Source organism: Hippopotamus amphibius, chromosome 5 (assembly GCF_030028045.1).
Source record: "Hippopotamus amphibius kiboko isolate mHipAmp2 chromosome 5, mHipAmp2.hap2, whole genome shotgun sequence".
Taxonomy (NCBI): domain Eukaryota; kingdom Metazoa; phylum Chordata; class Mammalia; order Artiodactyla; family Hippopotamidae; genus Hippopotamus; species Hippopotamus amphibius.
Genome location: NC_080190.1, coordinates 68,195,062 through 68,216,948, shown reverse-complemented (window position 1 = coordinate 68,216,948; position 21,887 = coordinate 68,195,062). Strand labels below are relative to the sequence as shown.

The 21,887-nt window shown below is 38.5% G+C and overlaps 1 protein-coding gene across 1 annotated transcript in view; it reads right to left on the bottom strand.

Moving 5' to 3' along the window:
• Positions 1-21,887, bottom strand: part of CTNNA3 (catenin alpha 3) — a 1,725,716-nt gene that overhangs the window by 1,569,095 nt on the left and 134,734 nt on the right. The window lies entirely within an intron of this gene.

Below are 21,887 nucleotides of genomic sequence, written 5' to 3'. Positions count from 1 at the left end.
TGTTAGCTCTTCTCGAAATGTTTGATAGAATTCGCCCGTGAACCCATCTGGTCCTGGGCTTTTGTGTGTTGGGAGATTTTTAATCACTGCCTCAATTTCCGTACTTGTGATTGGTCTGTTCATGGTTTCTATTTCTTCCTGGTTCAGTCTTGGAAGATTATATTTTTCTAAGAATGTATCCATTTCTTCCAGGTTATCCAATTTATTGGCACATAGTTGCTTGTAGTAGTCTCTCATGATCTTTTGTATTTCTGAGGTGTCCGTTGTTACTTCTTCAATTTCATTTCTAATTCTGTTGATTTGCATCTTCTCCCTTTTTTTCTTGATGAGTCTGGCTAATGGTTTATCAATTTTGTTAATCTTCTCAAAGAACCAGCTTTTAGTTTTATTAATTTTTGCTATGGTTTCTTTCCTTTCTTTTTCATTTATTTCTGCGCTGATCTTTATGATTTCTTTCCTCCTGCTCACTTTGGGGTTTCTTTGTTCTTCTTTCTCTAGGTGTTTTAGGTGTAAGGTTAGGTTGTTTATGCGATCATTTTCTTGTTTCTTAAGGTAGGACTGTATTGCTATAAACTTCCCTCTTAGAGCTGCTTTTGCTGCGTCCCATAGGTTTTGGGTTGTTGTGTTTTCGTTGTCATTTGTTTCTAGATATTTTTTGATTTCCTCTTTGATTTCTTTAGTGATTCCTTGGTTGTTTAAGAGTGAATTGTTTAGCCTCCATGTGTTTGTATTTTTTGCAGTTTTTTTCCTGTAATTGATATCTAGTCTCATGGCATTGTGGTCTGAGAAGATGCTTGGTATGATTTTAATTTTCTTGAATTTACCGAGGCTTGATTTGTGACCCAAGATGTGATCTATCCTGGAAAATGTTTCGTGTGCACTTGAGAAGAAAGTGTAGTCTGTCGTTTTTGGATGGAATGTCCTATAAATATCAATTAAGTCAAGATGCTCTAATGTTTCATTTAAAGCTTGTGTGTCCTTATTTATTTTCTGTTTGGATATCTGTCCATTGATGTAAGTGGGGTGTAAAGTCTCCTACTATTATTGTGTTACTGTCGATGTCCCCTTTTACAGCTGTTAGCATTTGCCTTATGTATTGAGGTGCTCGTATATTGGGGGCATAGATATTTACCATTCTGATATGTTCTTCTTGAATGGATCCCTTGATCATTATGTAGTGTCCTTCCTTGTCTCTGGTAATAGTCTTTACTTTCAAGTCTAATTTGTCTGATATGAGTATTGCTACTCCAGTTTTCTTTTGACTTCCATTTGCATGGAATATCTTTTTCCATCCCTTTACTTTCAGTCTATATGTATCCCTTGCTCTGAACTGGGTTTCCTGTAGGCAGCATATAGAAGGGTCTTGTTTTTGTATCCATTCAGCCAGTCCGTGTCTTTTGGTTGGAGCATTTAATCCATTTACATTTAAGGTGATTATTGACATGTCTGTTCCAATGACCATTTTCTTAATTGTTTTGGGTTTGTATTTGTAGGTGTTTTCCTTTTCTTGTGTTTCCTACTTAGAGAAGTTCCTTTAGCACTTGTTGTAAGGCTGGTTTGGTGGTGCTGAATTCTCTTAACTTTTGCTTGTCTGCAAAGCTTTTGATTTCTCCCTCAAATCTGAATGAGATTCTTGCTGGGTAGAGTATTTTTGGCTGTAGGTTTTTCTCTTTCAGGACTCTCAGTATATCCTGCCATTCCCTTCTGGCCTGCAGAGTTTCTGCAGAAAGGTCAGCTGTTATCCTTATGGGTTTTCCCTGCTATGTTATTTGTTGCTTTTCTCTTGCTGCTTTTAATATTTTTTCTTTGTGTTTAATTGTCATTAGTTTGATTCATATGTGCCTTGGTGTATTTCTCCTTGGGTTTATTCTGTATGGGACTCTCTGTGCTTCTTGGACTTGGTTAATTATTTCCTTTCCCATGTTGGGGAAGTTTTCCACTAGAACCTCTTCAAATATTTCCTCAGACCCTTTCTTGTTTTCTTCTTCTTCTGGGATGCCTATAATTCGAATGTTGGTATGCTTAATGTTATCACTGAGGTCTCTGAGACTGTCTTCTAATCATTTTATTCTTTTTTATTTTTCCTGCTCTGTGGCGTTTATTTCACCCATTCGATCTTCCAACTCACTTATTCGTTCTTCTGCCTCAGTCATTCTGCTGGTTATAGCATCTAGAGTATTTTTAATTTCATTTATTTTGTTATTTTGCTGTTTGTTTTTCTGAGTTCTTATGAACTGTTTCTTGTACTTTCTCTATTTTGTTATGGAGATTTTGTATCATTTTTACTATCATTACTCTAAATTCTTTATCAGGCATTTTTCCTATTTCCTCCTCATTTATTTGGTCTTGTGGGGTTTTTTCCTGCTCCTTTGCCTGCATGGTGTTTCTTTGTTTCCTCATGGTTGTCCAAACTTTTGGGGTTGCTTGTCCTGGCAATAGAGGTGTTTATAGAAGACTGTCCAAGCCTCAGACTAATGTCCAAGTATTGGATTAAACAAATATTAAGTCTAGGAAACACATACATGTATAAGACACACAATTACTGAATCCATTGTACATAAGGCTCTAGAAAGACCTGACAGAACCCCAGTATGCTATCAGATATTCAAAGAGAAACCCAACAGAAATTGACAACTGAAACAGAACAAATCAGAGACAAAAGCAAAAGCAAACAAACAAACAACACCTTACACATACAAACATTAATCCAGGGAGATTTTGTAAGCTAGGATCAAATATAGAAAAGAGCCAGAGTACCACCAGAGAGAATGGAGATTCTCAGAATGTAATTGGACAAGTGTACTAAGAACTAAGATAAAGACAAAAGCCTAATATTAAATACCAAGGCAGTGTGTCATCTGGAGAATAGAGCAAGGAGTCTGAACAGACCGATAGTGTTGCTTATAAGTATGTTAAGATAAAATAAACTTAAAAAGGCTGGAAGAAAGGGGAACAGAAGAGCGTAATGTGGTTGGAAATATGCAAAATAAAGAAAGTGATAGAAATGTATAAAAGATAGGGATGAAAGGAAAGTATGAGAGATACATTGTCCGTACTACCAAAAACTTAACTAGATATAGAAGTATATAAAAGGGCAAAAAAAAAAAAAAAAGAATAAAAAATATCATTAAAAAATTATGTTATAAAATTTGTAGATTCCTTAGGGCTAAGATTGTATTTAATAAAGAAAAAAAAAAGAGAGAGAGAAAAAGAAAGAAAAAAAAAATCCAGAACTGATCCCAGAATGGACCAGTTCAATAGGAATTGATACTACTATTTCTGTTTCTTTAGCGTCTCACCTGTAAGTGTCCTTCTCCTTGCCTTGGGTTTTTTTGCATTATTCTGTGACCAGCAGAGGTTCCTTTATTGTTCGTCTGTAAGCATCGGTGTGTGGGGAGGGAGAGGGTACAATAGTGGCTCCTTCTCCTGGGAGTGAGTGAGCAGTGGCGCACTGTTGTTTCAGTCGGGCTTGGATGTGCCTGTTGCAGAGGGACACCGGTGGTTCAGGCGTAAACAGAAAGTCTTAGAATTGGGCCTCTCTCAGGTTTTTTTGTTGTTGTTGCTGTTGTTGTTTTTTTTTTTTCTCTCGGCAGCTTCCCTGCTGCTGGTGTTGCAAGGGGTTTTAATCTAGCCCTGCCCGAGTGCCTGAGGGTGCTTGTTATCCCTGAGCGCCTTAGGTGGCCCACGGGCGTCTCCCCAATGCCTGTTGCAGAGGCACCGAAAGAGAGAGAGAGGCTATGCGCGCGGCTCCTCCCCACCCCCGCCCATGAGCCTGCAGCCTCCAGTTGCCATCATGGCCGGGCAGCTCTCAGGGACGGGCACTCCTCTCCGCGGACCTCCTCCCTCCTGTCCTCTCGGTCCGTTACCCTACCGGCAACAATGTTTCTCACCCTGAACCAGCTCTCCAGTTCCCACGCTCCCGCTCCCGGACCCTCCGTTCAGCCGTGGGTCGAAGTCTCGGTCCAGGAACACTGAGCTGCGCTGCGGACCCTCCATATGTTTCTCACTCCCTCCCACCTGCCACAGCTCCGCCGCTTCACCCTCTTTGAGCCCTTGTAGATGCCTCCCTACCGGCTATGTCAGGCTCCCCGAGGTCCTTTCTGGTGTCCGAGGCCGTCTGCTGGTGTTCAGCTGGTTCTCTGTGGGAATTACTGCGTCCTTCCATGCATTCCGAATGCATCTGTGGAGAGGGATGCACTCCACGTCCCTCTACTTTGCTGCCATCTTTTCTCCCAAATTGCTGACATTTTTAATAATAAGATTTAGAAAGCTCTTTGCTGGTACGTATCTCCATTTTAACAATAGAAGGTGGGGCTTCCTAGGTGGCGCAGTGGTTAAGAATCCCCCTGACAATGCAGAGGTCACAGGTTCGATCCCAGCTCCAGGAAGATCCCACATGCAATGGAGCAACTAAGCCCGTGTGCCAAAAAATAAAAAATAAAAAATAAAAATAATAAAAATAACAATAGAAGGTGGCATCAAAAAGTCTCAGTGTTTTGTAATATGTGATTTTTCTGTCATTATGAATATTCTGCATATTCAGAATTATTGTTCAGTATACAAATGCTTTATAGCAATGCTTGAAGCAAATATTAAATATGCATTTGATATCAGAAGTTGGGTGAGTCAAAAATTATTTGCACTCCCGTTATAGTAAAACTTCTGTCAGCCATGCTGTCTTATCAGCGCCTTCTGTTCAAGGCTACTGTCTCCCCAGTCACCACTGTGCAGGTGTGAAAGTGTTACATCAGTTCATTTGTAACTGCGATGCAAGCAAAATGGATGCCCAACTTGTGATTTGCACAAAAGAAGAGCAGCATGCAGTGATTTGTTTTATGTGATCTAAGGGTGTACCTTGTGCTGTTATTTATCGAAGACTTTGTGCACAGTATAGAGAAAGTGTTTTGTCACAAAGAAGTGTATATGAATGGATAGAGAAGTTCAAGTAAGGTCGCACAAGTGTTAGCCATCAAGGATGAGCCAGACACCCGTCCACATCCACAGCTGATGACAACACTAAGCATATGCATGAAATGATTCTGTCGAATAGACAAGTGACCGTGGATTATGTGGCAAATCAGCCATGGAATAATCCACAACAGACTTAGGTTTCGAAAAGTTTGTGCTGAAGTCAAAACTTCGGATTAAATGCAGAGGACTTCTATCCAAGGGCACTGTAATCGTGCATGACAATGCACCTCCACACACTTCTGCCCACACTGTCAACAGTCTGCAGAAACTTTGTTTTGAGTGTTAAAACATCCTCCCTATAGTCCTGATCTTGCCCCATCAGACTTTCACCTGTGGTCCCCTGAAAGCAGCCCTATGAGAACAAAGCTTCACTTCTCATGAAGAAGTGAAGATAGTAGTGCATTTGTAGCTTGCAGCTCAGCCTAAAACATTTTTTAATGAGGGAATACGAAAGCTTATTGACAGGCGAACAAAGTGTATTGAAAAGCAAGGAGATTATGTAAAAAATGATATATTTGTCTTTTCTAAAAGTTAATTAAAATAAATTCTGGGGGGCGAAAAAGATGGTGATGAAGTAGAAAGACATGAAATGCATCCCTCTCCACAGATGCATCAGGAATACATCAAAAGATGCAATAATTCCCACAGAAAACCAGCTGAACACCAGCAGAAGACCTTGGACACCAGAAAGAGCTACAAAGATCCCAACATAACTGGGTAGGACAGAGGGGGGAAAAGGGAGAAAGAGGAGGAGAAGAAAGGAAAGGGACGGGTCCTACACCCTGAGGTAGGGGGAGCTGAAACAGAGGAGAAATTGCTGAATTCGGGGAAACCCCCCTTATCTGACAGGGAAACCCCTTCTCCAATGGGGAATTTGATTGGGTCAGAAGGGAAGCATTTGGGACTGTCCAAAGAGAGTAAAGTGGCTGATCTGTGGCAGATGGGAAATGGTGAGAAACACACAGAGGGTCTGCACCATGGATCAGCGTGTCCCAGACTGAGATGTGGGTTCACAGCTGTACAGGGGGTCTGGGAGCTGGATTGTGGGAACCAGAGAACTGGTTCAGGGTGAGAAACATTGTTGGCTGTGGGAGATGGACTGAAGGGACAGGAGGGAAGAAATCCACACTGGAGAATGCCTACCACGGAAAGCTGGGCAGCCATGGTGGTGGCTCACTATTGCTGACTCACAAGCAGAGGGGAGGAGCCACGGGTGTAGCCTCTCTCTCGGTGCCTGTGACAACCAAAGGGAGGCCCCCTCTGGGCCTGGCTGTCACAGCAACAAGGGACAGAAAAAGCCCCCTGACAGGGCTGATCTGGTGTGCCTGCTGCCGAGAGCCAGAAGAAGTCCGCAGAGTGGCCCAGCTCTGGAGACATTCTGCTTACACCTGAGCCCACCAGATTCCCTTGCAATTGGCACTGCCACCATTGCCAGGGCTCCTGAGACCCAGGCAGGGTGCTACTGCTCACTCACTCCCAGGGAAAGGAGCCATTGTACCCTCTCTCTCCCCACACACCGATGCCTACAGATGAACAATAAAGGAAGATCTGCTGGTTGCAGAGTAATACAAAAAGCCCCCAAGGGCTGCCCAACAGATGCCTTGCACCGGATACCAGTAAAGAACCACAATAAGGCCAGATTTCCTAAAGCCATGCCACCGGTATCCCTGCACATTTGGTGTGACCCCCAGGGCTCCCACAATCCAAGAAGGGCACTACTGTTGAGTCACACACAGGGAGAGGAGCCACTATCAAAGCCTCTCGCCCCATACACCTGCGTCTGCAGATGAACAATAAAGGAAACCCTCACTGAGGCAGACCCAAAGAGCTCCAAGGCAGCCTTAGGACTAGACTCTGACAGTTAGACCACATGCAGAAGCAGGGACAAAACCAAAGCTAAACACCAGAGACAGGGAGACTAAGGAAGGGGTTCTAAACTCTTTGCATCAGATATACATGCTGCAAACTAAATCCCCATGATCAGCTAGTTAGACCCTATATCTTCGGAATATCTGAGCAAACAGTGAATGTTCCCACAAATGAAAAAGGTCTAACTCTGGCAGCTGTGGACTGTGAGAGCAAGCACACACAGGAATTGGGCCAGATCAGAGCCTAACTGGACACCATAGGACCCACAGCAGGTCCAGAGTCCAACCCAGAGGTAAAAGAGGGCCTCCTGGGGAGGTGAAGGTGGCCTGTGGCCCAAAGTGGGTACAAGGACACTTACAGCTGAGACCCCAAGGAAACAGAATTATTATTATTAATTCTATTGATCTGACCCATTCTGTGGTCAGTTCTAGCTTTTTTTTTTTTAATCATGATCTTAGTCCTAAGGGATCTACACATTTTATATTTTTTATTCTATTTTTTTTCTACTTTTATTTTTAGCCTCTTTATATATTTCTATTTCTAGCTAGATTTTCTGTAGTGCTGAGTTTATCTCCCCTATCTTCTTTCTCTTTTACACATTTCTTTTTTTTTCTTTTTCTTTTTATATTTCTAGTCATGCTACACCCTTCTGTTGCTCCGTGTGCTATTCCTTTTTAGTTTATTTTATCTTATTATACTTCTAATCAATATTATTGGTCTGCACTGTTTCCTTGCTTTATTCTTCACATGACACACTGCTTTGGTTTTCGTTATTAGGTTTTGTCTTTATCTTAGTTGTAATTATAATTGTTTCATTTCATTTTGAGGATCTTCAGTCTGTCTGGTTGTTCTCTTGCTCTTTATTATATTTGATCCTCATTTTAACAATTTCCCTGGTTTTGTGTTTGTGTGGGGTTTTTTTGTTGTTCTGTTTTTTTTTTTTTTTTTGCTCTTCAATTTTTGTTGGTTTGCTCTTTGATTGTCTGATTGCATTCTGGCGTTCTTCTATCAGGTTGTTCTAGTGCTTTATGTTCTACTGCATTTGGTATTTGTGTTTCTTGTGCGTGTACATGTTTCCTTGATTTAGTATTTGTTTGACTTAACCCTTTGCCATTAGTCTGGGGCTTGGACAGTCTTTTTTAATCCCCTTTATTGCCAGGACAAGCAACCTCTGAAGTCTGAATTACTCAACAGAAGTCAAGTTGCAGGCTCTGGGGAGGGAGCACCGGATCCAGGATGCTAGACCACTACAGAGTCCTCAGCCACAGGGAAGATTAATTGCAGAGAATTCTCACAGAGGCCTCTGTCAGTCTAAGATCTGGCTTTGCCTGATTGTTTGCAATTGCCAGTGCTAGATACCCCACACCAAAGTACAAGGGAAACAAGACAGGAACACAAGCCCACCCATTAGCACACAGATTACCAAAAGCCATATTAAGCTCACAGATACCCTAAAACACACCACCTAATATGTGGTGTATTTCAAGACTTTAAGTATATCCTGCCACTCAGAGAGAAAAGACTCAGAGAGAGTCAAGAGAGAAAAGACTCAGATCCACACACCAGAAAGCAAGCACCAGACCCTCCCACCAAGAAGCCTACTCAAGACACTGCACCAACCCCACCACAGGGGGGAGAGAGCAGAAACAAGAGGAACTACTATTAGGCAGAATAGGAAAAGGAGACAGCAAATACTATAAATGAGACAAAATGAGAAAACAAAGAAACACCTTACAGGCAAAGGAGCAAGACAAAAAACCCACAAGACCAGATAAATGAAGAGGAAATAGGAAAATTGCCTGAAAAAGAATTCAGAGTAACGATAGTAAAGATGATCCAAAATCTCAAAAACAAAATAGAGAAAATACAAAAAGCATTTAATAAGAACCTAGAAAAACTAAAGAGCAAACAAACAGTAATGAACAACACAATAACTGAAATTAAATATACTCGAGATGCTATAAACAGCAGAATAACTGAGGCAGAAGAACGAGTAAGTGAGTTGGAAGATAGAAGGGGGAATAACTGCCACATATCAGGAAAAAGAAAAAAGAATAAAAAGAATGGAAGACAGTCTCAGAGACCTTGGGGACAACATTAAGCACACCAATATTTGAATCATAGGTGTCCCAGAGGAAGAGAAAAAAAGAAAGGGTCTGAGAAAATATTTGAAGAGGTTAGAGTGGAAAACTTCCCCAACACGGGAAAGGAAATAATCAATCCAATAATCACAGAGAGTGCCATATACAATAAACCCAAGGAGAAACACATTGAGGCACATATTAATCAAACTAATGAAAATTAAACACAAAGAAAAAATATTAAAAGCAGCAAGAGAAAAGCAGCAAACAGCATATAAGGGAAACACCATAAGGATAACAGCTGACCTTTCTGCAGAAACTCTGCAGGCCACAAGGGAGTGGCAGGATATACTCAAAGTCTTAAAAGAGAAAAACTTACAGCCAAGAATACTCTACGCAGCAAGATTCCCATTCAGATTCAATGAAGAAATCAAAAGCTTTACAGACAAGCATATATTAAGAGAATTCAGCACCACAAACCAGCCTTACAACAATTGTGAAAGGAACTTCTCTAGGCAGGAAACACAAGAGAAGGAAAAGACCTACAAAAACAAACCCAAAACAATTAAGAAAATGGTAATAGGAACACACATGTCAATATTTACCTTAAATATAAATGGATTAAATGCTCCAACCAGAAGACACAGACTGGCTGCATGGATACAAAAACAAGACCCTTATATATGCTGTCTGCGAGAGACCCACTTCAGACCTAGGGACACATACAGACTGAAAGTAAGGGGATGGAAAAAGATATTCCATGAAAATGGAAGTCAGAAGACAGCTGGAGTAGCAATACTCATATCAGACAAATTAGACTTGAAAGTAAAGACTATTAAAAGAGACAAGGAAGGACACTACATAATGATCAAGGGATCAATCCAAGAAGAACATATAACAATTGTAAATATCTATGCACCCAACAAAGAAGCACCTGAATACATAAGGCAAATGCTAACAGCCATAAAAGGGGAAATCGACAGTAACACAATAATAGTAGGAGATTTTACACCCCACTTACATCAATGGACAGATCATCCAAACAGAAAATAAATAAGGAAACACAAGCTTTAAATGACACATTAGACCATCTCGACTTAATTGATATTTATAGGACATTCCATCCAAAAACTACAGAATACACTTTCTTCTCAAGTGCATACAGAACATTCTCCAGGAAACATCACATCTTGGGTCACAAATCAAGCTTCGGTAAATTCAAGAAAATTAAAATTGTATCAAGCAACTTTTCCAACCACAATGCCATAAGACTAGATGTCAATTGCAGGAAAAAACTGTAAAAATTACAAACACATGGAGGCAAAACTATACATTATTAAACAACCAAGAAGGCACTGAAGAAATGAAAGATGATACAAAAATGCCTAGAAACAAATGACAATTAAAACACAACAACCCAAAACCTATGGGACACAGCAAAAGCACTTCTAAGAGGGAAGTTTATAGCAATACAGTCCTACCTCAAGAAACAAAAAAAATATATCAAATAAACAACCTAACCTTACACCTAAAACAATTAGAGAAAAAAAGAACAAAAAACCCCAAAGTGAGTAGAAAGAAAGAAATTATAAAGATCAGAGCAGAAATAAATGAAAAAAAAATGAAGGAAACAATAGCAAACATCAGTAAAACTAAAAGTTCATTCTTTGAGAAGATAAACCAAATTGAAAAACCATTGGCCAGACTCAACAGGAAAAAAAGGGAGAAGACGCAAAACAACAGAATTAGATATGAAAAAGGAGAAGTAACAACTGACACCGCAGAAATACAAAAGATCATGAGAGACTACTACAAGAAACTATATGCCAATAAATTGGATAACCTGAAAGAAATGGATACATTCTTAGAAAAGTACAATCCTCCAAGACTGAACCAGGAAGAAACAGAAAATATGAACAAACCAATCACAAGTACGGAAACTGAGACTGTGATTAAAAATCTCCCAACACACAAAAGTCCAGGGCCAGATGGCTTCACAGGTGAATTCTATCAAACATTTAGAGAAGAGCTAACACCTATCTTTCTCAAACTCTTCCAAAATATCGCAGGAGGAGGAACACTCCCAAACTCATTCTACAAGGCCGCCACCACCCTGATACCAAAACCAGAAAAAGATGTCACAGAAAAAGAAAATTAGAGGCCAATAGCACTGATGACTATGGATGCAAAAATCCTCAACAAAATGCTAGCAAGCAGAATCCAACAACACATTAAAAAGATCATACACCATGATCAAGTGGGGTTTATCCCTGGAATGCAAGGGTTTTTCATACACACAAATCAATCAATGTGATACATCATATTAACAAATTCAAGGATAAAATCCATATGATCATCTCAATAGATGCAGAAAAAGCTTTTGACAAAATTCAACATCCATTTATGATAAAAACTCTCCAGAAAGTGGGCATGGAAGGAAACTACCTCAACCTAATAAAAGCCATATATGAGAAACCAATAGCCAACATCATTCTCAATGATGAGCAACTGAAAGCATTCCCTCTAAGAACAGTAACAGGACAAGGGTGACCACTCACACCATTATTATTCAACATAGTTTTGGAAGTTTGAGCCACAGCAGTCAGAAAAGAAAACAAAATAAAAGGAATCCAAACTGAAAAAGAAGTAAAATTGTCACTCTTTGCAGACAACATGATATTATACATAGAAAACCCTAAAGATTCTACCAGAAAACTTTTTTTTTTCATGAAAAAGATTTATTTAACATACATTTCACAAGCCATTCTGAATGCATATTTGGTGGGGGGGGGGGGGGAATACAGCAGAGGATGTTTTTAAAACTAAAGTTATTGTCCTGAAGGGACGAAACAGATAAGTTAACTGTTGAAATCCTATTGTTTCATTAGACTGTCCGTAAAAACATTTAACATTTTATATTTGTAGTGTTATGAAGAAGCTATATCCATCTCCTTCAAATATACAGATATAAATATTCTTTATTATTTGGGAATATTATATAGAATCTACATAAAGTTATAGAGGCTGCAGAGAAATGTTTTATTGGAAGAACCCCCAAGTAAAGAAACTAAACTGAGCAGCTGGAGAAGCATATTATGTAGTAAGCTTGATAAAAACGCCAAATCTGTGGGAGGAAGGGCCATTTTTTAGCCAATCCCATTTTGTATCTGAATTGTTTTCTTAAACAGCTTCATTGAGGTATAATTTACGTACCATAAAATCCTCCCATTTAAAATGTACACTACCAGAACACTTTTAGCACTAGCTCATGAATTTAGTAAAGTAGCAGGAGACAAAATTAATGCACAGAAATCTCTTGCATTCCTACGCACAGAAAGAGAAATTAAGGAAACACTCCCATTTACCACTACAACAAAAAGAATAAAATACCTAAGAATAAAAGTGCCTAAGGAGGCAAAAGACGTGTATGCAGAAAACTATAAGACACTAATGAAAGACATCAAAGACAATACAAACAGATGGAGAGACATACCATGTTCTTGGATAGGAAGAATCAACATTGTGAAAATGACTCTACTACCCAAAGCAATTTACAGATTCAACGCAATCCCTATCAAATTACCAATGGCATTTTTCACAGAACTAGAGCAAGAAATCTTACAGTTTGTATGGAAATGCAAAAGACCCCAAATAGGCAAAGCAATCTTGAGAAGGAAAGACAGAGTTGGTGGAATCAGGCTTCCTGACTTCAAACTATACTACAAGGCTACAGTGATCAAGACAGTATGGTACTGGCACAAAAAATAGAAAGGAAGATCAATGGAACAGAATAGAGAGCCCAGAGATAAACCCACACACATATGGGCAGCTTATTTTTGACAAAGGAGGCAAGAATATAAAATGGAAAAAGACAGCCTCTTCAATAAGTGGTGCTGGGAAAATTGGACAGCTACATGTAAAAGAATGAAATTAGAACACTTCCTAACACCATACCCCAAAATCAACTCCAAATGGATTAAAGACCTACATGTAAGGCCAGACACTCTAAAACTCCTAGAGGAAAACATAGGCAGAACACTCTATGACATCCATCAACGCAACATCCTTTTTGACCCACCTCCTAGAATCATGGAAATAAAATCAAGAATAAACAAATGGGACCTCATGAAACTTAAAAGCTTTTGCACAGCACAAGAAACCATAAACAAGACAAGAAGGCAACCCTCAGAATGGGAGAAATATTTGCCAACGAAGCAAGTGACAAAGGATTAATCTCCAATATATACAAGCAGCTCATGCAGCTTAATATCCAAAAAGCAAATAACCCAATCCACAAATGGGCAGAAGACCTAAATAGACATTTCTCTAAAGAAGACGTACAGATGGCCAACAAACACATGAAAAGATGCTCAACATCACTAATCATTAGAGAAACGCAAGTCAAAGCCACAGTGAGGTATCACCTCACACCGGTCAGAATGGCCATCATCAAAAAATCTAGAAACAATAAATGTTGGAGGGGGTGTGGAGAAAAGGGAACTCTCCTGCACTGTTTGTGGGAATGTAAGTTAGTATAGCCACCATGGAAAACGGTTTGGAGGTTCCTTAAGAAACTACAAATAGAACTACCATATGATCCAGTAATCCCACTCCTGGGCATATACCCAGAGAAAACCATAATCCAAAAAGATACATGTACCATAATGTTTATTGCAGCACTATTTACAATAGCCAGGACATGGAAGCAACCTAAATGCCCATCAACAGATGAATGGATAAAGAAGATGTGGCACATGTATACAATGGAATATTATTCAGCCATTAAAAGGAATGAAATTGAGCTATATGTAATGAGGTGGATAGACCTAGAGTCTGTCATACAGAGCGAAGTAAGCCAGAAAGAGAAAAACAAATACCGTATGCTAACTCACATATATGGAATCAAAAAAAAAATGGTACAGATGAACCCAGTGACAGGGCATGAATGAAGATTCAGATGTAGAGAACAGACTTGAGGACACAGGGTGGGCGTAGGGCGGGGGATGAAGGGGAAGCTGGGACAAAGTGAGAGAGTAGCATTGACATATATACACTACCAAATGTAAAATAGATAGCTAATGGGAAGTTGCTGCACAACACAGGGAGATCAACTAGATGATGTATGATGATTTAGAGGGCCAGGACAGGGAGGGTGGGAGGGAGTCACCAGAGGGAGGGCATATGGGGATATATGTACAAATACAGCTGATTCACGTTGGTGTACAGAAAAAAAAAAACTGGCACAACTGTGTAAAGCAATTATATTCCAATAAAGAGCTTAAAAAAAGAAAGAAGAAAATTAATAAATATATAAATAAATAAATAAATTCTACAGCCAGAGAGTGGATAATTTTTGACTCAACCTCATAAATAGAGGCGCCATTTCCTTTAATTACATCAGTCTATTTCTTAATCCAAAGGGACAAATATTGACGTTAAAAAAAATAAAACTGGCTATGATATGATAAATGGAAAAAGCAAGAAAAGTTAGTTCAACTCAGGAGTCAAATTTATTTCCCTTCATTTTTAGGAATAAGGATAATTATGTACTGCAAGAGTCGAAAAATTGGAGCAAGGTACCATAGTAGAAAAAGGTAGGACAGGGAAAGGAGGGAGGGTGAAAGAAAATTTGCACCAGTTCTTCACGTATAGTTTATATATTATATCACTTAATCTTCACAAGGCCCTTAAAGTATTCAGAGTAAGTTTTATTATCCCTATAACCCAGAAGAAGAAACTAAGGCTCACAGATTTTTAACTTTCCCAGAGTCACCGAACTAATCGACAACAGAACCAGGATTCAAGCAAAGTCTTCCTGCTGCCAAAAGACACGTTGTCTCTCCATCTTGTCCTGACTCCCAGAGAAAGCAAGAGATGCAAGCCAACATTCTCTCAAAGAAAACTAATCCTTATAAAATTCATACGCCAATAAAATAGGATATGGAATCTCAAGATGTATAAATAGTACAAAAAAGTTCAAAAAACTTGAAGTGTACCAGAGAGAAATTGTTTAACTTAAATTCCCACAGAAAATTATAAGCAATGATGGTAATAAAGCCACACTGCCTTTACAAGTTCCTACAATTAATTACATACTGAAATATCATCGCTTTTTTCTATGTCCTCTCATCTTTGATTTGGACCTATTTCCCCTCAGAAGAAAACATGTACTTTCTTAAGGAACTAGATACATTCAAAACTGCCAAGTCAGGTATCCTTGACACATTTAATTATATATTAAGTCTGTGTTGGTTGGCAGTACTTATCCTATGGAGAGTTACTCATTGAACCATGTTTGCATGAGTTGGTGGTCTCAGTCTCTGTCTTCATAAATGCTTGATCATAACTGCATCTCTGGGACAGTCTCAGTGGAAAGAGGATAATTTAATAAAGATAAGGAATCAGGAAATATATAGGTTCAGAATATCAGTCAAAAGTAGAGTAATATCTCATTTACTTGACTTCTAAAAGGAAATATACCTTAATAGGAATGAAGAATTCTGTTATTTAGAAAAAAGGTTATAATAAGGAAGAAAAGAGTAAGGCCACTTAAGAAAACATTGGGATAGCAGAGAAATTCCTTGATACAGTGCAATAAAGAATAAATACCAAAAAAATGTAGCAGGGCTTTTTGTGAGTGTTATGAGGGGAAAGCCCAAAGTGAGCAGAAGCTTGCATAAAATAATAAGACTGGAGGAGAGGCAGGTCTTTGTCCACTATATTCAAATCTAGGAAAAGAAATAAAAAGTTAGCCTACTGCTTTTGAAAGAAGAATGTGTGTCCCAGAAGAAGAAATCTATACTTTCAAAGTTGATACCCTCCCCACAAAAAAAATTTATAATACATTATATTATTATAAAATAATAGATTATTATTACAAAACAATAGAATAGGATGGTGTGTGTTTTGTGAGAGAGAGAGAGGGAGAATTGACTACAGATTTCTTAGGAAAGGAACTGAATTACCTTCAGGTGTAATTTAAGAGAGATAGTGGTATCTGAGGACACAAATTAGCAGAAGCCAAGTCAATGGTGGCTTGACAGAGTATCTTACTGCTTAGGGGTGTGAGGGAAAACAAAGGGGAGTAGGTAGGGAGAAAGGAGGTATAAGGACAATGAGATGAAGTTGCTAACAGATTTTGAAGATTTCTAATATACAAATTGAAACCACTTAAAATATATTATTACACTACAGAACCCCCCTCTTCCATCTTCCCAAGTTTCTAATAGGTTTGCCATATATATAAACATGCCTTGTGTGGGAGTATCTGCATGTATATGTGTGTTAAAGAGGAAAAGGGTCAACTTCCAAGTATGAATTAACATACTATAGTATAGGGGTAGAAAGACCATCCATAAACTAAAGTAATCCTGTGGAAGCAAAAGCTTGGAGCCAGAGGTGACCCTAAGAATATGAGCCTAAGAGAATTCACAGAAATCTTGAGGAGAACATTATACTTGACAGGATGTGCAATAAGGGTTCAAGCCAATTATATCTAGATCTTAAGGGCAAGGAGATCCCAGCAGATGAGTGGTTTACAACCATAAGTAAGTAGAATGTGAGTAGTTGAAAAATGAAGGTCAAAAAAAAAATAGAAAAGGAATAAAAGCAAGCAAGCAACGGTCACTTAGAACTCTTATGGGGTTATTAAAAGTAAGTCATGCCAAACTAACCTCATTTCCCTTATAATTGGGGTTACTAGACTGCTAAATCTGTGATGCCACAGATAATACATCTTGATTTCAGAAAGGCCTTTGAGAAGGTCCTTGAGAATAAAACAAAGAAACATGGTTTATACATTAACCCAGTGAATCGAGTTTGAAGCTCATTTCAACAACTTTACTCAAAATGTGTAAATATTTGATTGATATTATCTAAAAGAAGCTATATCACTGTTTTCCATATCATTAAACAATTCTTCATGAATAACTTCTTAAAGAAATCTAAAAATGACATCAGGTTGGGAGGGGAAGACAAATCAAAAGTCAAAAAGATCTAGATGGATGTAACAAAAAGACAGAATTAACAGGATAAAATTCAATGAATATAAATATAACATCAATATCTTTTTACATATAAAAAGATAAAACTAGTATCAGAGGAGGAAGATCTAGATCAAGAGTAGTCTGAGTTCAGAGACTTGGACGTTTTAATTGCTCACAAAATCAGTAGGAACCAAAAGCATGACAAGGCTATCATAATAGGTAAAGTAATATTAGACATTAAGTCAGGGAGGTAACTGTCCAAACATATTATGGAATGTTCACATGAGACCGTTTGTTTTTATTTCAAGATGTTTTGATTTCAACATTTTATGGCAGTTACCTATAACCTAGAATACTCATAGAAAAGAATTTATGGAGATGATTTGGGAGATTTCTTTTTCTTATATTGGCAAATTAGTAATTCAATTCAACCCTCTGCTGAAGAAAACTAACAAGATTTGACGGAATATAAAATACTTCATGTTAAAAATATCAAAGAGCTAACAAAACAGTGAGGAATTCCTGACATAAGTTCCAGAAGAAGTAATGTTTAGTATGCAAAGGTAGTCATTCACAGGAGAAGACAAGACACCATGAGCATAATAAAATGACAGCAGCACAAGCAGACACCCAGGGAGTCCAGACGCTGAAGTTCTCAAACTTTAACCATAAAACAAATCTGCTTGCAATGTTAAAGTGCATCAAAATCAAGACTGAAACAAAATCATACAAGACATAGAAATTCTTGAGTACCCAGAGTAGTCTGAAACCGTCATATAAGGAATGTTCAAAAGTCAATAAATTTTAGCTTAAATAGGAGAAGACATGTAAGTCCTAAGAGTAACCATCAGTTATTTGAAAAATGCATTTTCCTATTGCCTTGATTTTGTGTTGCTCCAGAAAGTAAACTAGAAGCAGTGAATGGAAATAGCAGGGACGTGCCTTTAAGCTTAGTTTGAGAAAAAAGTCTTCAACAATTAGAATTATCCAAAATCTGATTCACTGTCTCACTGAATTGAGATTGTTATCACCATAGGTGATCATATATATTGTTAGACAGTGGTGTGTATCGCATATTGTAGGAGAGTCTATCTACTTCGGCAAGGTACTAGAGTAGAAGGGCACTGAAGTTTCTCCACTATGATTTTTTCATGCTAAGTAGAAATTTAACAGAACCATAAACATTAAAAATATTCTAGGGACTCCCTAGTGGCGCAGTGGTTAAGAATCTTCCTGCCAGTGCAGGGGACACGGGTTCGATCCCTTGTCCGGGAAGTTCCTACATTCCGCAGAGCAACTAAACTCATGCACCACAACTACTGAGCCCATGTTCCACGACTACTGAAGCCCGCACACCTAGAGCCTGCACTCCCCAACAAGAGAAGCCACCTCACTGAGAAGCCTGCACATCTCAACAAAGAGTAGCCCCCTCTCGCCACAGCTAAAGAAAGCCCGCATGCAGCAACGAGGACCCAATGCAGCCAAAAAAAAAAGAAAGTATTCTAAACCACTATATCCCAATGTTTGGTCTGAGAAAGTTCCAAGATTGATATATTATAGAAGAGTTCTAGGGTCAATTTGGGAAACTCCGAGTTAAGCCAAGTTAAACAAGTTTCTTTGCTTAAATATTTCTCACCAACTTTAATGTGCTAATGTGCATCAAAAACATTAAAAGGGAATTTCTCTGTGCAGAATTGGCCATAAAAAAAAAAAAAAAACCTTTTTTCATTGTGGGAAGACATTCAGGAACCTTTCTGTAACCTTGAAAATGTTAAAGTATGTGGGCCGAGCGATGGGATTCAGAATGTCCTGCTTGAGCAGTGGAGGAGCTAAGGGTGCGGGGCATGGAGACTAATATCACCCTGTTTGGCCCTGAAGGATGGCTGGTTAGCCAAAGACGGGTAAGATTCCTCAGAGGAGGAACAACCTAAGACAGGCACAGCCGTAGAGGGGCCAACAGGGGTGATGCATAGAGCCTTCCTTATATCACCCTGTTTGGCCCTAGAGGATGACTGGTTAGCCAGAGACAGGTAAGATTCCTCAAGGGAGGAACAACCTAAGACAGGCACAGTCGCAGAGGGGCCAACACGGGTGGGGCACAGACCCCCAATATCTGAGAGAGGTCTCCTGCCCCCAGGGCTGTTTTGCTCTCCATGCCCAGCTCAAATCCACACCTGCTCAACTCAGACCCAGGAAGTAAACAAAGATAATTGCCTTAGTCATGTGAGGCCCTTGATTGTTTATGGGTGTAACCTGAGAATGTTAGCCCATGAACTCAATAAAAGCAACCTGGGATGAGTCAGCAGGGCTCTTGATCCGAGAGGTCTTGAGCCCCCCGGTCCCACTTTTCTCTTCAGTCTGTGTCTGTGTCTTCTTCAAGCTTGTGGCACCCGTCACTCACCTCGAGTCGCCGAGGTGGTCTCGGCATTTCATGTTGCATATTTATAAGACAGGTTCTGCAGAATACTTTTAGGGGAATGTTAGGCTAAAGAATTCTAATCTTAATCTCCAAAGAACTTTTTCAATTTACCTTCATTTTATGTGAAAACTTGAAAGAATTGAGTTGAATAATACAATTCAAATATAAACTTTTATGAGGATGAAACAATAAAAAACTATCACAATTTACCACAAAGGTCTTCCCTTTTTCAGAAATGAAGTATCCTTGTTGTATTATACATACTTACAAGTGATTTAAATGATCTAGCCCAAGTTCAGGCTCTGATGAGGAACAAATAAATGTGGAAAAGAGTGGCTAGAGTTAAGAACGCCTCCTCCCCGACATACCTAAATTCCCTTAACAATCTGTTCTAGGTCTGTGAACTTGTCTAAACATTTCTGAAAGCTATTTATAGTAAAAGCTGTGATTTATAGTAAAAGCTATATGATTCCTATAAAATAGGAATCATAATCACTGGGCTGTTGTGAGGTTGAATTAAAGGAGATAATCCCTCACATTTCTTGGTGTATTATAAAAACTCTAACTATTAAGTATAATTTTTATTGCAAAAACAGTACTTTGTTTTTCTTTGATCTATAATTACCTCCTGCTTCCTTTGAATGATATGATGTGTGTGCATTACCTAGCACTGTGTCTAGTAGTTAGTGGCACTCAATTAAAATGGTAATGAAAGTGCTTGTGGTCTTATTTGTATATATACACACACAGTTACCTCCTAATTGATTATAAAAGTAGTAATTTTCACCTTACCAAAGCCTTTCATTCTGCCCTATCCAAAGAAATCTAGGCTTAAAACATAGGAAATATGGGGTCATTGGAGCTGGCAATTACCTGGCATTTAATCTTTCATACCCACTTCTAGTTATAGCATTTATTAGTGTCTATATTCACATATAAAAAATGAACCTCAGAAATTTTCATGGATTTGTTTAAGGTATCCAACAAACCAGTAGCCAAGTAACAAAAAACATTGTTCAAATATCTTACATACAAATTTACTGGTAGACATTTGCTAGTGATGAGAATTAATCCCTTTCCTGAAAAGCTACTAACAACAAGAAGAAAAAAAGGTGCCAAATTGCCTTTTTGCTGTAATAAAACTATCAAAAGGAATCTGAAAGTATAAAGGAAAGGTCACTCTAGGGTTAAAATAAACATTAGTAAGTAAGAGAAAGATGCAAAAAAAGTGGGGGGGAGGTTAGTTTAGCAATTAGAGAAAATGATTTTGACAAGAAGGTCAATCAGACAAGGCCATCATTTGCTTAATAAAGTAGTGATATTACAGTCACTAAGCGCCTTTATGAAAATGCAGATGTATTTATGAACAGAATAGCAAGGGTCCTATTTAAAGCAGGAGAAAGAGCAGAGACTCCAAAGGGTTCTTTGCAACCTTTTCATCTAGACACTATTTTTGTTTGTTTCACTATTAAATTTTTTATTTTGAAACAACTGTAGATTCTATTTGCATTTACATTTACCCCATTTCTCCCATAGTATCATTTTGCAAAACTGTATTATAATATATAGTCAAGATATAGAATATTCCCATTATCACAAGAATTCCTCATGTTGCCCTTTTATAGCTACATCTACTTTCTTCCTGCCCCAACCTTCCTTAATCCCTATCAACCATTAATCTGATCTCCATTTTGATAAGTTTGTCATTTCAAGAATGATATAGCAATGGAATCATACATATGTGACCATTTGAAATTGGCTGTTTCACTCAGCAAAATTCCCTAAAGACCTATCCAAGGTGTTGTGTTTATCAATAGTCCATTCTTTTATATTGCTGAGTGGTGTTTCATGGTATGGATAGACAACAGTTTGTTTCACTACTCTAGGATATCTAGATTGTTTCCTGATTTTGATTCTTTTTTATATCACCTATTTCTCTACTAAAACTTTACGTATCTTTTCAGAGGCCATTTTTTTCATTTGTTCTAATCATGTCCATAATTGCTCACTGAAACATTTTTGTGATGACTGCTTTGAAGTTAGACACTATTAATGACTTTGTCAAACTAAATATATTAAGAAAGTGAAAAAGGCTGAAATACACTATTTACAATAGCCAGGACATGGAAGCAACCTAAATGACCATCAACTGATGAATGGATAAAGAAGATGTGGCACATATATACAATGGAATATTACTCAGCCATTAAAAGGAATGAAATTGAGTTATTTGTAGTGAGGTGGATGGACCTAGAGTCTATCATACAGAGCGAAGTAAGCCAGAAAGAGAAAAACAAATACTGTATGCTAACTCATATATATGAAATCTAAAAAAATGGTACTGATGAACCCAATGACAGGGCAAGAATAAAGATACAGATGTAGAGAATGGGATGGAGGACATGGGCTTGGGGGGGAAGGGGCCAAAGGGGAAGCTGGGATGAAGTGAAAGGGCAGCATTGACATATATACATTACCAAATGTAAAACAGATAGCTAGTGGGAAGTTGCTGCACAACACAGAGAGATCAACTCGATGATGGATGATGATTTAGAGGGCTAC